The sequence below is a fragment of the Mus caroli genome, chromosome 13, assembly GCF_900094665.2.
Source record: "Mus caroli chromosome 13, CAROLI_EIJ_v1.1, whole genome shotgun sequence".
NCBI lineage: Eukaryota > Metazoa > Chordata > Mammalia > Rodentia > Muridae > Mus > Mus caroli.
The window spans coordinates 100,583,677-100,597,207 of record NC_034582.1 but is presented as its reverse complement, the minus strand read 5'-3'; the positions used below and the strand labels follow the sequence as shown (position 1 = coordinate 100,597,207).

At 42.6% G+C, this 13,531-nt stretch overlaps 1 long non-coding RNA gene across 1 annotated transcript; it reads right to left on the bottom strand.

The window, feature by feature from the left end:
• Positions 1–265: 265 nt before the first annotated feature.
• Positions 266–1,471, bottom strand: LOC110307584. Its single transcript, XR_002379429.1, has 4 exons — positions 1,447–1,471; positions 972–1,027; positions 603–690; positions 266–311 (listed from the first exon to the last, which is right to left on the bottom strand). It is a non-coding gene; the product is annotated as an uncharacterized LOC110307584 (long non-coding RNA).
• Positions 1,472–13,531: the final 12,060 nt, after the last annotated feature.

Here is a 13,531-nt window from a genome sequence, read left to right as displayed (position 1 = left end):
AGCATTTGAAACCTCAAAGCCCACCCCTAAGGACACACCTCCTCCAACAAAGCCACACCTACTCCATAAGCCACAACTCCTAATAGTGCCACTCTCTGAGTCTTTGGGGGCCATTTTCATTCAAAATGCATCAAAAGCCAAGTGTGAGGACACATGCCAGTCAGAAGAGATAAAGTTGCATATCAAGGAGATTGACTTTAAAAGCTCACTCTTAGGGGGAATGTTACCTGAGTCTGCACTCTCCCACATAGACTTGTGTTTTGAATGGCTGTTCCCTATCTGATGGTATTCTGTGGGGATGCTGGGGAGCCCTTAGGAGAAGAGGTAGGGTTAGGGAAAGCAGGTTACTGTATTCTTCCCAGATCTCTCTGCTTCTTGTTCTCCTATGAAGTGAGGGGTCTCTCCACACACACCCTCCAGGCACTCCACCATACCTTGTAGATATACCCAAATCCCCTTCCCCGCTCAGATGTTTCTATTAGGCATTTGTTTACAGTGACAGAGGGGTTGGAGAGATGATGGAAGACATGGTAAGTGGCCAGGAGAATCTGGCCAAATAACTTTGAAGTCTTCCTGTTGTCAATTTTTCATTATAAGGATACCCAAGTCGAAAGATGTAGGATAAAAGACAAAGACTGGAGAAAGGCTCTGTTACTGACTCGTGGGGTTTCTTGAGGTTGGCAGAAGCACCTTAAAAGACACAAAGGAATTAATTCAGTTTATCCATGCGTTTACTCTTAAATCCCCTTAATGTATGCTCACACGGCTATTTTTTGGTTGCTTGAGGCTGTGTTCATATTCATGTTTACTCATGTGTATTCATGTTTATCTTGCCTGTTTCTATTCAAACACTATTCTAACTTGATCTGTGTGTTTAAAAGGAAGCTGGGATGGGCAAGATCTACCCACTGCATTTAATGCCTGGCCCCTCTTTCTCCTTCCCACCTTGACTCTCCAGGTTTTCCTCTTACCTCACGTTTGCCCACTGTCACACTTTCGTTTTCATTTCTCCCACAGAAACCAGATCCTAGGGAAAGATTTGATAAATCCAATCATTGACAAAGCACACCCCTGATAATACTGTGCATTCTCATTACACAGATTGCATCCAGCCACTGATAGAAAAGACACAGTCAGGGTGACTTCAGAATTTCGGGTTTCTATTTCTCCTGTAGTGAAAAGTCTGGAATCTTAACGGTATGCAGTTTAGTGCAAATGTTCAAGGTCTCTAGTATTATCTAAACCTGTTCCTGATGATGCTAATATGACTTTGGCTTGTCCTACCATTATATCCATGTGCCCTATATGAGAAAGCAGGACAGCTGGAAAGGGGAGTGGTCAGCTGAGCCAGGTCACCTTAAATAGCTTTTCCAGAAGTCTTTCCTAATGATCCTGCTACATGAGTGAGCAAGCTGTGACTATGCTTACTTGGAGCAAGGACTGTACCTGAGTCTGTTGCCTGCCTGTTCCCCTAACTGGACTGCCTCAGTGAGAGAGGATGTGCCTAGTCCTGTAGTGACTTCATACACCAGGGTGGGGTAATATGGGGTGGGGCACTCCCTTCTCAGAAGAGAAGGGGAGGAGGAAATGGGGAAGGGGCTGTGTGAGTGGGGGAACTGGGAGGGGGGTGATTGGGATGTGAAGTGAATAAATAAATAATGAATAAAAAGGGTGTTGGTTTACCTGCCTGGGCACATTGTCATGGAGACTGCTGAGAGTTCCTTATGGCCCCGAACTCCGGAGCACAGCCATGACTGAAACTTGGCAGAAGCTCCCGGCAAGTTCTACCTAAACTCTTGACCAATAGAAAGTGTATGATAATGCATTTGTGTTGGTTTCAGGCACAGGCTTTGGGGAATTGTTTACACAGTTATAGATAATGATAATGAATGCAGTCTCGCTACCTCTCACCAGGCTTGCCTCTTCTGCCTGGGGGATGTGTGGCTATAGACACAGAACTAAGCTCAAACGTTTGTGAAGTTGCTTCAGTGTAGATTTGTGGCCCTCTAAACCTGGGTCCACTGCCATGCCAGGACCCCACCCACCCCCTTCATTCCTGCAAAGCTATTGCCTTCTTACTCTACCCCTCCCCGCCCCCATCCTGTGTTCTTCTGCCATGGTTTCACTCTCTATTAGTGGAGCACCTTCCTCAATTGTTCCCTGAGGAAATATGCATGGAAGAGATGTTGCTGAGATGTGGCCTGCCGAAAATACATTTCTCCATTTCTATTTGATTGGCAATTGCTTTAAAGATAGAATTCTGGATTGGAAATAACACTGAAGGCATTATCCCAGTAGAGTTGCTATTGAGACATCAGGAGAAATTCTGATGACTGGTACGTTGTGCGTGACCCACTTCTCTTCCTCATGCGTGGAGATGTCTGGCATTCTCTCCTTGCCCTCCGAGTTCTGAGTTTCCCAGTAATATGCCTTGATGAAGGTCTATTTTCATCCTTTCTCTGGAGCATCTGGAAACTCAAGTTCTTTGGATCAAGGCAATTATCTTGAATCAGCATCCCCTTCCTCTCTCTCTCTCTCTCTCTCTCTCTCTCTCTCTCTCTCTCTCTCTCTCTCTCTCTCTCTCTCTCTCTCTCTCTCTCTCTCATTATCTGCTTACACTGAACAGATCACCTAGATTGACATCCCATCATCCAACGCGGGTAGTTAGGGAGGCTGCTGAGCTTCGATTTGATTTTTGATGCAGATGCGTTTGACTCTTCTGATGACTTCCAGGCTGCAGTGGCTCTTCAGCCCCCCCTTCCTTTTCTCACCAACCTTTGAACGCCAGGGAAGTGGCACTTCAATGATTGCTGTGCCTCGGCTTCCCCCCTCCCGTGCCATTTTTGCAGCCATTGCTGTACTTTCTTCCTTTTGTCACTATTTTTAGAGGCTGTGAGAAATAGCTGCTACATTAGTTATAACCCCTGAGCTTGAGCTAGAGCCACTGAACAAACAAGCAAGCAAAGGCTGTGAAGGAAAGCTTCCTGGAAGGACTTGCTCAAGCCACAGGACATGCAGATCCCTGGAGCTTCAGGAACAGCTAGACAGGGGATTCAGCATCCTCTACATAAGGCCTTCAGCTCCTGTCTCTGCTTTTTTCGGTGACTTTATTCTTTTCTCTGGAAGGTTTCTCTTTGAGCCAATAATCATGGCCACTAATAACTTCAAAGCTTTTCAGTTTACAGCTTCAGTCAGGTGACTTACCAGGTCAGCTCATGGAATCCCAGATTCCAAAATCCTGGACAATGACTTTGACTAGCCAAGCCCAAGGATATCCACTTATGGATCAATCTGCTACAGGCAGGGTGTTGGGCATGGCACAATAATGCTGGCTGTTTTAATGGCCACAGCTCAGTGTCTTCTGTTGCTTACTGGAGTTCTACATAGACACTTTCTGAAAGAATACTTTGACATAGATGTTGGGTGAGCGTTAACACACAGACTTTGCTTTTTTCTAAGACACAGACAAGAGTCTTCACTTGCCAAAGGAATATATTGGTTCCATAGCCTCCTGGGTATAACAGGCAACCAAACTAGAAACTGGGCTGGACCACTATTATCTGATTTCCCTATTCATGCACACACAATGACATCAAATTCTTCTGGCAATAACCATTCTTAATGAAATATGTACACATATGTATTTGCTACAATAGACTCTCAGTAATTAGCCAGTACCTACAAGTTATCACCAGATAATCCCCACACTTCCTGTGTGATATTTGTATAGACCTGATCAATAGATCTGAAGGGAAAAGAATGTCCGTGTTAAGTGGATGCTGATGTCCCAGATGGGTTCTGATTTCATGCAGGATAAAGGAGACCTTCAAAAGTGATAACTTGGGTATTAATAACCACGGAGGATTCTTTGTGTGCCAGAATTCTCTTTACTACTGTAATTGCAATGCTGAGTTCTTAGATTTTTCTGGATTCTTTTCGGCTTCTTGTGAGTCATTTACCTTTTGCTTTGTGCTCCATTCCTCTTTTAGCTCGCTCTCTCTCTCTCTCTCTCTCTCTCTCTCTCTCTCTCTCTCTGATGGCTCTCTCCAACTTTTTGTTGAGATGATTATCTAGAAGAGAAACAGAATTTCTTCTAAAGAAAGCAAACCCGAAACTTGCAGTTGTGAGAGTACTTTACACTATTTTCGTATAATTACTTTCGTTTTCTATAGTGGAGCAGCTGAGAAAAATTGCTCTAATTGTGTAATTTTCTGCAGCTACTCTGGGACAAAAATCTGGGTAATTGGATTTTTTTAAACTAACAAGTTGTCACAATTGGATAGTTCTTAAACTATTTGTGCTTATGCTTCAGAAATTTTCAGTTGGATGTACAGTGTATTTTAAATGTTTTGCATCAGCCTGTGGCCTCAAATTTGATTTATTTTAACTCCGAGTTTTAAAATAGATTGACAACTCTGATTATACATTGTCTTCAGCGAGCGGACCTTAGCTAAGTTTCGAAGTATGCACGTCTCCACCCCACACTCCGCTGTTGCCATGGGAGCCGAAATCCTGGCATGTGTAACTCCAGCTCCCAAGTGGCTCCGTTTCCCAGAGTGCTTTGCTGTTACTATGGAAATGACTGCCCATTAATCTTGCTGTCCTTTTACTACCAAAGCACCTTTAACTGTCTGAAGCAATCAAGTGATGTTACCTACAACAGAGCAAGGGAGGCAAGGACCGCTCCCCATTCGACAACTGCGGCACTGATTTTAATCAAGATTTAATCAAGGAGCCGAAGGAACTAAAGCTGCTGCTTCAGAAACATACAGAGCAGGATGCTCCTGCAGGCTGAGCACGCGCTCTTGTTCATGCCCTTGGTCCGGACCTCGGAACAAGCACACTCCGTATTTTCAAAGCTATATTTATGTTTTGTAAACATTGTCAAATACCACCAGAGAGAGGGGCGGGGTGGGGGAGGGAGTTGGCCACTATTTTATTTTATTTTATTTTATTTTATTTTATTTTATTTAAGTGATGAGAGGAACAGTCATGCTTACTCTAAATTGTCTGAAGGATGTATTTTGGAAACAGTCGTGAAAACTACTCCCCTCCAACCCTGCCTGCTGATCGGAACAAAGCCTGATCATGGCTGAAACACTGTAAGCATGAGTCGGAAGACCATTAGCTAATGAGTTAAGGATGGCTTTTATACTTTGCATCTTTTCCCTATCCCTGGTTAGGTATTTGTGCAATTTTTTTATTTGACTGTGTGGTTATTTGTCTAAGAACAGAACTTAACTGGTAATTCTAGAAGGAATTCCAGGTCATCAAGGAAAGAAAGTATCTGGAAACAAAATAAACCTTGCTTGGGCTGATTGTTGGGATCCGAGCATGCCTCTGTAGGATGAGCACACCGGCTCTGGGAAGAGAGAGATGTACAATGGCTGTTTGATTTTAAGTTGTATATGTTTCTGAAAATGGGAGGTTTTAAGTTTAAATTTATGGAGGGCAGTATCTAGCTAGTGCCTATAGCCATACAGAGAGGCAGTTTGGGGCCTAAAAATAGTCCAATGGCATTGATGTTAAGTGAGTGAGAAGAAAAATCATGGAGGAGAAATTAGCAGAAATGACCACATGCACACCCTTCTCTCCAGACAGACACAGGAAACAGCGTGCTTGCAATCTGGAACATTCAAAACAACTTTGCCTGTTTGCCTTCCTCTATGCCTCCAAGGAGAAAACAAGGAGGAAGCAGAAAGGTGAGAGAGGGAAGGAGGAAAGGCAGGACAGAGGGAGAGAAAGCACAAGATCTGAGATTCATTTAAGTATGTGCCAGAAACGAGTGTGTGTCCATATAATTACCATTTTTACAGTGGTTAGGAAAGTCTTTTATAGAATGAAGACTCTAGAGGTACATCAGAAGAGGAAAAAAAACTGATTGGTGATTGAAACCTAAAGACACAATGTGACAGTTTTTCAGCATTTCAACTTCATCTCAAGCCTCAGTGATCAGACTGATGGAGTCAGAATCCATGATGGTATCTTTCCATCTGTGTCAAGTGCCTATGGCTGCTGTACCTAGGTACCACAAACTGAGCACCTTACAGGCAGGAGTTATTACTGCATACTTTGATAGCTAGAAGTCTGAAATCGAGGCATGGCCAGGGCTAGGTCCCTGAAACCCAGGGAAAGGGCTTCTGTGCTTCTTTAACTATGGTGTTGGCCCGTGGTGTGGATGTGTTGATTGATCCCCATCATCATGTGCTGATTTCCCCGTCAAAACAACATCTTTGTGAAACCCTGTGTCCAAGGTTCACCTTGACACCCCAGTCCTGCTGGGTCAAGAAGTTCCCACTCCAATATGATGTCATTTTACCTATCACCTCAACAATGGGCGTATTCCCAATTAAGATCACATTCTGAGTGATAGGTAGTTAAGACTTTTCAACCCATGACACCTTTCTCCAAAAACTACTACCAAGAAAGGTCTACAGAGAAGTTAGTGGAGAACATAAAAGTTACTAGGTATCTTTGTCTCTTCAGTAAATAAAGTTAGGGAACACAAATTACTGAAGTTGGCTTAAGCCCAACTTATTCTCCTGTACATAATGATTAGGGAAAGAGATGATAACAATGACCATGAAGATGGTGATGGCAGCTAACACCGGATGCCTCTAAGGCTGGTACTACTCTACCTTACAGATAGAAGTTCATTTCTTTCCTTCCATCATTCCATGAACAAAGTTCCTACTATTTTACCCATTTTAGATACGAGGAAACTGAGCCACAGTGAAGTTAAACAACTGGCCTGAGGCAAATTGCCCAAAAGAAATAATCACTGCTGCATCTTAATAAATGTAGGCCAGTTTCTGTGTTAAAGACTTCAACATAATCACACTGACACTTGCAGCTTCTGTAAACGTCGCCCGATCTCCATGTTAAAGAATTCCATGTACCCACACAGATATCTAGAACCTCCTGACTTAGAGAACAATTCCTACCCACACAGTCCCCAAAAGACAAATGAAAAAAGGAAGAGATTAGATGGCCTTGATTTATTTACATTGGTCCCATTTCTCTCTCACACACACACCCTAGTCCATCTCTGTAAAAGAATATGAAGGTTATTTTTACTTAAAAGGGCTGAACTTTGGATGCTTACTATCAGCATTTCTTATTGTTTTTATACCTACAAAATAGATTTATATCTCAGGGCATTTGAAATATGGGAGTGTGAGTTTCTTTTCCCAACAGAAAAATAATAAATTCTGGGTCACTAGAAGGAAGACATTTCAAAAGTGTGTACTACATGAAGGTTGTTATTTATTGAGATCTAGAAGAGCCAGAATGATTCAGAGCAATTAAGATATCAATAGAGACAGCTCTAATTCTCTGGAGGTTTCTTGGATGAATTAGAGAAGCATCCTGGTTTGACTTATTTGTCCATCCATGTGTTTAATTAGTTCCACTAGGCTACAACAAAACAAATTCTTTGTAGAATGCTCATTAGATCTTCAGGGTCCTAGGATAACTTTATGTTAAAACAGCCATCCGCAGAAACACAAAATAATAAATTCTGTCATTGGGGTCTAACTGGTTGAGGGCAAAAACACACCATGCATTTGACCAGTGGTCTAGCTCAGTGGGAAAATTCCCGTCTAGCATTTGTGAAACCCAAGGTTCAAATCCTAGTGCCACAAAAACAAACTGAATAAGAAGAAACAAACTAATTGTGTATTATAAGCATTTGTATACAAAATTCAAAATCATGAATCATGATAGGTTACAAAACAATAAATCTCATCAATTAAGCAGAAAGCATCCAAAATAAGAACATTTAGAATGAGCATGCTGGGAGAAATGGCGAACATGAGGTCAGACACCTTTGCCCTTTCACCATAATATCTACTTTAAGAGAACGTGTTTTGACTGCTGGCAGAGACCTCACCCACAGTTTGACTCACCTCTTTTCCAGGTAGCTCTCAACTTATATGGTCAATAAGTAAATATCATCAATTAAACCTCAATAAATAATCTTGTGTAGATTCATGTATATAGGAAAGCATGTTTTCAGCTGACACCAAGAAGAGGAGGAGGAGGGGACAAAAAAAGAAGAAGAAGGAGAAGGAGAAGGAGAAGGAGAAGGAGAAGGAGAAGGAGAAGGAGAAGGAGAAGGAGAAGGAGAAGAAGAAGAAGAAGAAGAAGANAGAAGGAGAAGAAGAAGAAGAAGAAGAAGAAGAAGAAGAAGAAGAAGAAGAAGAAGAAGAAGAAGAAGAAGAAGAAGAAGAAGAAGAAGAAGAAAAGGTGAAGAAAAAGAAAAGGTGAAGAAAAAGAAAAGGTGAAGAAAAAGAAGGAGGAAGAGGAGAAGCCAAAGAACAAGGGGATCCAGAGATAAGATGTGAGGGAATCAGCTCTTCTCATCACCACGACAATAAACTGACTGTTTAGCATTCTTTGTGTCCCATCCCTGCAGTTACCAGGTGTGCTCACCTTTTTGGTACTGTGACAAGACTGTCATATTCAAAACCTTCACATTCAAGCTGCAAAAATTATGTAATTTTGTATTGAGCCACATTTATAGTTATCTTAGGCCATGTGTATTCTGTGGACTGCTGTGAACAGAACAGCCCTAGGCTCTATTGGGTGACAGGCCCAAGCTCCTGGATGGACTGCCATTCCACCAAGATGTGTGGAAGGGAATCTCACTGAAACAGAGCCATCACTGCCACCACATTACTCAAGGCTTGTCACACCTGAGGATAAGCAATCCTAAGGAAGGAGACATTTTTCCTGGTTATCATGAGAAGCAGGGGTGATGCTTTTCTGAGGACAACCAGCAGTGTGCCTGTGTGGACAGATTCACTGGTGTATCTCTTTGTGCTTCCACTTGTGATAATAGAAACTGATGGAGAATTTCAGCAAATGGACTAACAAAAGCAGGGTTGCCAGAAAGTCAGACCCACAGATAGAAACTTTGGCTTGTCCAATCAGCACCAAGATGCCGGGAAAGGATGGTGAGATCTTGAAGAGTATTGGAGGAAGATGACAATATCAGCTACAGCCTGGGAGATAGGTCCTATCATAGAAGGCTATGAATTTTCCTGTATCGATTTAATGAGATGTGGCTGGCCAAAAGTCAGGATAAGGTTTCATGTGAGTCATAAGCAGAACCGAGAGGGACGTATAATAACCACATGAGTGAAAATTCTTTCAAGCAGTACCCTGAAGCAGTGACTCACAGAACACAGTTTGGAGAATGCTGGAATTTTGCTTGTATTTTAAAATGATTTTGTTTTGTGTATTTAAAAGGTACCTCTTCCTGGGCATAGTGGTACATGCCTTGTAATGTAGCTACTCTGGGGGCTGAGACAGGAGAATAGTGAGCTGAAGGCATGCCTGGATGATGGAATTCAAGGCTAGCTTGGGCAAGTTGACAGTAGCATGCCTTAAAAGAAAATTAATCCAAAGGGGGAAAAATCTCTTCAGGGATGGACTGTAAGACAGTGATAGAGATCTGACATAGGACAAGACCCCAGGTTTCCCCCACACTGAAAACTACAGGAAAAAGAAGCTGCATCCTGATAGCACAGCTGGCTAGCACACACCTTGTAGACAAGTACTTTCATGTCCGTTGTCTCTGCTGGGTAGTTTTCTGTCAACTTGACACAAGCTAGAGTCGCTGGAGAGAAGAGAACCCTCAGCTGAGAGGATGTCGCCATAAGACTGAGCTTTAGGCAAGTTTGTAGAATGTTCTCTTAATTAGCGATTGATGTGAGAGTTCCTGGTCCATTGTGAGTGGGGCCACCCTTGAGCTCATGGCCCTGGGTTCTCTAAGAAAGAAGGCTGAGCAAGCCATGGAGAGCAAGCCAATAAGCAGCACTCCTCCATGGCCTTTGTATCAGCTCTTGCAAGCAGGTTCCTGTCCTGTTTGAGTTTCTATCCTGACTTCCTTCAATCACGATGTGGAAGTGTAAGCCAAGTCAACCCTTTCCTCCCCAGCTTGTTTCTGCCATGGAGTTTGATCATGGTAATAGTGACCCTAAGTAGCACATCATTTAAATTTGTTTTTAGAAAATGGAAAGGAAGCCGGGCGTGGTGGCGCACGCCTTTAATCCCAGCACTCGGGAGGCAGAGGCAGAGGCAGGCGGATTTCTGAGTTCGAGGCCAGCCTGGTCTACAAAGTGAGTTCCAGGACAGCCAAGGCTACACAGAGAAACCCTGTCTCGAAAAACCAAAAAAAAAAAAAAAAAAAAGAAAATGGAAAGGAAAAAGAAAATAGGAATTCTGATAGTAGGAAAAAATGCACTGCCAAAATTATTGCTGTACTGTGTGTACTCGGGAAACCTGAAAATGCTTCAGCTTACCTAGAAGCCACAGTGCTTGGAGAATACTGGTATCCATGGTTTGAAAACAAACTCCCTTTGATCTAGTAGAATATTACCACTTAGAAACCAGTGTTGTCTCAATATGTGTTGTCATATTTTCACTCATTACAGGGATTACTCTAAAGTGATGGACAGGGTCACTTAGCTGAAAAGCCAACCCTACCCCACCCCCACCCCCAGTGAATTCTAACATTTGAAGAGATCAGAATGACCTGAAAGGATTTCTGTGACATCCATCTCTCATTTAAGACTTCTGCTTAATTTAGGAATAATTTAGCTTATAAATATGAGCCAGCTTGATGAGAGGGACTGCAAAGATGTGCTTTGTTCAAGTGTGGAACCAAACATACTTCTACAGAGGAAAAGAAAAGAGTCCCCTCCCACCTCTCCACGCCCTATCAGCAGTTCCTTAGCTAGCTACCATATGTGTGATGTCACTCCTTTCCCTGTTTGCCTGACTCTGAGCTCAGTGGTTTGGTAACTGTGGTTGCTCTCGGGACATTACTTCTTCTGTTGGCCTGTCTGATATCAGGCTGTCTAGCATGTATCTATAAATACATTAATCAACCTGTACCTTTTTTTTTTAAAGTTTTGTTTCCTCTTGGATATAAACTCTGTAATTTCTTTCCAACTCCTTGTTCATAATAAATTCCAGAGCACTATAATATATTAGGTCCCACACACAGCTTAGAATGAGCTCTTTCACCATCTGTCATTTGAAGATAATCAGAATTCTTTTTCACCACAAAACAACAAAACAATGTGTCTTGAAAGGAGTAAATGACAAATGTCCTTTGCAAATGCAATAGAGCGTTGTGTTGAAAACACTGTGTCCACCGTGACAGAACTGAAAAATAACAGTAATTCACTCTCCAGATGCACACAACACTTGGCTCATCCTACCTAATTTGCACTAAGCTCCATCATGGTCAGAGAACCACTGATAAACTGACCTATTACTCAATTCAGTTGTATTTGTCCAAGCCAGCGATAATCATGATGGAAGATAGAGCAAGCTGCCATTGTCAATAGCGTAGGTGACTATGGCAGTCTCCTAACGGCCTTTCCACATTCATACTTAGCCCCTTCACACAACAGCCAGAATGACCTTTGACAAAGTATTTCAGATGGCATCACTTCCTGCTTGAAACACTACCCACTCTATGTAAACCCCATTCCAGCCCCCAAACTGTATACCAACTCTCAAATTCACAGATATCCTCCAGTCCGTGGGCATGCAGGCTTTCTTCACACACAGAAAGCTGAGGCCTGTCTCATGATCCTTGGTTCTAGCTACTTCCTTTGCTAATTCATCCTCTCTCTGTCTGTCTCTGTCTCTCTATCTGTCTCTCTGTATCTCTCTCTTCCTCCCTCTCTCTCTCCCTCCCTCCCTGCATCTCTTGATCCCTGGAATTTTGTGATGATTCACCTAAACTAGCCACACAATCACTTCCTACTAGTCATTTTGTTTGAGTTCTCCCATCCCATCGCACAGTCTGTTTTTCTGTTTGTTCTAAGACTTTCCCCTGGAATATTTGCTCCATGAGAATCAAAATGTGTCTGGTTTATTCACCACTAAGACAATGACTGGCACACAGTGGGCTTTCTATACACATGTGATGAACAGACAAATAAATAAACACACAAGACCCTCCTAAGCTAAAAGCTCTGTACCTGGAATAAAAAAAAATCACTGTTTTACATAAGGAAGCCAACGTGTACATATAGTGAGTTCTATGCTGACAACCAGAGTTTTAACTCTTGGTACAAGGTAGAGAAGTTGATAGAAAGGGATAAAGGTGTCAGGCAGGTGTACTGGCTGGTCTTATGTCAACTTGACATAAAATAGTCATCAGAGAGGAAGGAGCCCTCAGTTGTAGAAATGTCTTCATGAGAGCCAGCCTAGGGCATTTTTTCAATTAGTAATCAATGAGGGAAGGCAGCCCATTGTGGGTGGAGCCATCCTGGGCTGATGGTCCTGCATTCTATAAGAAAGCAGGCTGAAAGTCCTATGAAGCAAGCCAATGAGCAGCACTCCTCACAGCCTCCACATCACCTCCTGACTCCAGGTTGCAGCCTGGTGTGAGTGCCTATCCTGACTTCCTTCAGAGATAAACATCAATGTGGAAGTGAAAGCTAAATAAACCCTTCCCTCCCCAACTTGCTTTCTGGTCATGGTGTTTTGTTGCAGCAATAGAAACCTTAAGACCTAAGGTAAGCAAGCCAACATCTGTATTGTCAAATGAAGAAAAGGGTTGGCATATTCACCAGACAAGGACAATAGCATCACTAACAAACACAATGTTACCACCATGTAGAAGGCAAAAGAAGACATTCTCCAAGAAGTGTCTTCAGAATTTCTTGACCTGTGACTATCTTAACGAATTCTCTGACTCATTTTAAGAAAACTTTTGTGACACTTCTTACTGTGTAAGAGTAAAACATAAGCCTGAGAATTTGATTAAAAAGTAAATACTTCTCCCAGAAAAATAAGACAGTTTATATACAAATCCAAAAGATATTAAACCCAATGAATACTTTCAGTATAAAAGAATGTTTGTTCAGCTCCCAACCCCCATGGCATTATGAGAAAAATGCCACTCATTATTCTAGGCAAAACAGACAGACAGACAGTAGTCAGACAGACAGACAGACAGACAGACAGACAGAGAGACAGACAGACCAGACAGACACCTTCCCCTTCATGGATAGGTGACTGAGAAATATCACCCGATAGCTGAGAGTTCCTTAATTCTAAAGAAAGAGAAAGCTGCTTTATGTTTCTAATTATTTGGGCTTAAGTTTTAGAGACCATTCAAGTGATCATGGATGAGTTATTCTTTCATCCAACAAAACCTGTGAACAGCCCCCACATCATCAGTAGTGCACTGGGCTCAGAGGATACGGGTGTGATTCTTGCCTTCATTGGCTTCACAGACCATAAGAAAGCATACATAGGTGATTGCATCCAAAGTCTTGTGATTCAGACTTCCTGCTCTCAGTGCAGGGTGTGTGAGTGAGCAAGCATCATTTATCCAGTGGAACAAGAGGAAGAAGAGGAGGAGGAGGGTGGGGAGGAAGAGGAAGAGAAAGAAGAAAAGGAGGGACAGGGTAGGGAGAGGAGGAGGAGGAAGAAGAGGAGGAAGAGAAAGAGGAGGAGTAGAAGGAGGAGGGGAGGGGGAGGAGGAGGGGGGAGGAGGAGG